This window comes from Nannospalax galili, unplaced genomic scaffold (assembly GCF_000622305.1).
Source record: "Nannospalax galili isolate Female #2095 unplaced genomic scaffold, S.galili_v1.0 scaffold529, whole genome shotgun sequence".
Taxonomy (NCBI): domain Eukaryota; kingdom Metazoa; phylum Chordata; class Mammalia; order Rodentia; family Spalacidae; genus Nannospalax; species Nannospalax galili.
This window is the reverse complement of record NW_008360309.1, coordinates 200538-203379: the sequence shown is the minus strand read 5'-3', so window position 1 is coordinate 203379 and position 2842 is coordinate 200538. Positions and strand designations below refer to the sequence as shown.

Below are 2842 nucleotides of genomic sequence, written 5' to 3'. Positions count from 1 at the left end.
TATGATTGCCCAACCCCTGCCCTCCATGTAGCTGAAGACAGGTAAGACCCTCCCAGACTGATGAACCAAAGACAGGGGCCATGAGGGTAATCATGGGTACCTGAAGACAGGAAACTTCAGCACCTGAGGAGAGGCAACCTAAGACAGGACATGGAGAGGCACCGCAGTGAGTAAGATTCATGACATCCAATGACGGGTAAGATCTCCAAAAGGGAGACAACCTAAGACAGGTTATGTTTCTCCGCCCTCACAACAAAAATAAAAGGAATATGTTGGGCCTTTGGGACCCTCATACACACGGCATGGAGGAAAATAAGGCCTAATATAATTTCCTAAGCCTGGCTAAAGTTTAGCGACCTGTCTCTGGCCTGTCACTTCCGCATGGACGTGACTCAGCAGAGCCCTAGCTAAGATTGCCTCTGTGCAGTAACAACCGGCATGGTAAATTCCCAATGGCCCACAGTCTTTGCCCCAGATGACACATTCCTATACCCACCCCCTTTTCCACCCCCTTTTGCTTAAACTATATAAGCTAATGCCTGATGCAATAAAGTGAGTTCCTGCCTAGACAAGACTCCCGACTCGGTGTGGTTTTTGAGTCACTGACACCATCCTGCTCAGCCCCCAAGAGAGGAACCCAGGCTGGTCCTGGCCTCTCCCCCTGTGCCGTACCTGTCGGAGCTCCTGACAAGGGCCAACCTGTAGGTCTTACTGGCCTGGAACTTGCTATGTAGACCAGGCTGGCCTTGATCTCACAGAGATTCACCATCTTCTTCTTCCCAAGTGCTCGGATTAAAGGTGTGTGCTACCATCCCTGACCCAGGGAAACATTTTTTAAGAAGATAAAATTAAAATGATTAATAGAAAGCTGGGCATGGTGGCACATGCCTTTAATCCCAGCACTTGGGAGGCACTCTCTGTGAGTTCAAGGCCAGCCTGGTCTACAGAGTTCCAGCTGGGGCTACAAGAGACCCTGTCTCAAAAAGACCAAAAAAAAAAAAAAAAAAAAAGGAGAACATTGACCATTTTCATCTATGTGGTAGAAATGTAAAGAATAAATTATGTCAGAATCATTTGTAAAGCTGATAAGATTGCATGTAGTATCAGATACTGTTTCAGTTTGCTTTCTGTTGCTGTGATAAATACCATGACTAAAATCAACTTGGGGAGGAAAGGGTTTATTTCAGCTTACATTTCTAAGTCACAATCCATCACTGAAGGAAATTAGGGCAGGAGCTGAAGCAGAAACCATGGAGGAATGCTGCTTACTGGCTCACTCCCTTTGACTCGTGCTCAGCCAGCTTTTTTTCTTATTTTTTTCCCCCAAGGTCTCAGTGTAATTTTAGATATCATATCAAGCTAGCTTCCAGCTAGTACATACCATAACATCATTGACCTCAGCCAACTTTCTTAAGCAGCCCAGGACCACCTGCCACCGTGAGAAGGGCCCTCCTACATCAAACAGCAATCAAAACAATGGTGACAGGCCAATCTGATTTGGGTACTCCTTCAGTTTAGACTCTTCCCATCAGATGACTCTTGATTTTGTCAAGTTTACAATAAAAACCAGGATAGATACTTACAGATTATATTATGTTCTACCTGGTCCTTATGTCATAAGTAGTTATTTGGGCATTTTATATTGAAGTGTGTGTCTCTGAGTTTGTGTGTGTGTGTGTGTGTGTGTGTGTGTGTGTGTGAGAGAGAGAGAGAGAGAGAGAGAGAGAGAGAGAGAGAAAGATTTGTCTGTAGGTTCTTCTACCATGGCATATGTGGAGGCCAGAGGCCAGAGTTGTTTTTTTCCTACCTTTCTGTGAGTTCCAGGGACAAAATCAGGTCACTATTCTTGCATGACAAGCACCTTTTCCCACTGAGCCCTCAGACTAGCACTGAAATAAGATTTCTAGGGGTAGGGAGATGACTCCACAATTAAGAGTACTTGCTGCTTTATAGAGGATCATAGTTCAGTTTCTAGCACCTACATTGGACAGCTCACAACTGCCTGTAACTCCAGCTCCAGAGTATACCTTCTTCTTGCCTCTAAGGGCATTTGCACACATGTGGCATATGCACATACGGACACACACACACATAAATAAAAATAGATCTTTAATGTACCTCAATAAAAGATTTCTAGAAGTTTTCCATCACTAAAAGATTGTGGAATAATATTATTTGCAAATGAAAGTGACATTCCAGGGGCTGAAGAGATGGCTTAGGGGTTAAGAGCATTGGCTGTTCTTGCAGACCTGGATTTGGTTCCCAATACCTATATGGTGGCTTATGGGGGGCGGGGATCTCAGGGCGCCAGCTGCTGGGCGTGGTGCCGGTCTCCCATACATCGCTGGAGTGCGGCGGGTCCCGCGGGCCACGTCTGCTGTTTGGGTCCCTGGCTCTCCGCTTTGCTGGCGGGTCCCTGCTTCTCCGCATCGCTGAGGCTCTCTGCTACCGGGGCTGACCTGGTCGGGTTCTGTCCCAATTTCCACCGTGCACTTCCTCGAGATACGAGATCCGTCAGCTGCCGGATCACGTGGGAAGGTGTGGGACGGCTAAAGCTGGGTCTCCGTGAGTCCTGGCTTATGAAGAGACAGCCCTCTCTGGGAAGGCTGGATCGTAGGCAGTAAGACACAGGACTCAGTCAGTGGTACAGCTCCTTTATTCAGTGACTCAGCTCGGCTCCGAGTCTTAGTGGTCCAGCTCCAATTATTGAGGGAAAACCAGGATACTTTATACTGTCGGGGTAGTGGTAAAAACCTTAGCTGATAGGTACTTTGTGGGATGCCCTATTTACATATGGAAGTGGGCTCCTGCCAGGCTGCCAGACTGCCTGAAAAATCACACA

At 47.0% G+C, this 2842-nt stretch overlaps 1 non-coding gene across 1 annotated transcript; it reads right to left on the bottom strand.

Annotated features, from left to right (window-relative positions):
• Window positions 1–1325: 1325 nt before the first annotated feature.
• On the bottom strand, window positions 1326–1397 carry LOC115068686. The gene has a single exon (XR_003848020.1). It is a non-coding gene; the product is annotated as a small nucleolar RNA SNORD45 (small nucleolar RNA).
• Between the last annotated feature and the right edge of the window lie 1445 nt (window positions 1398–2842).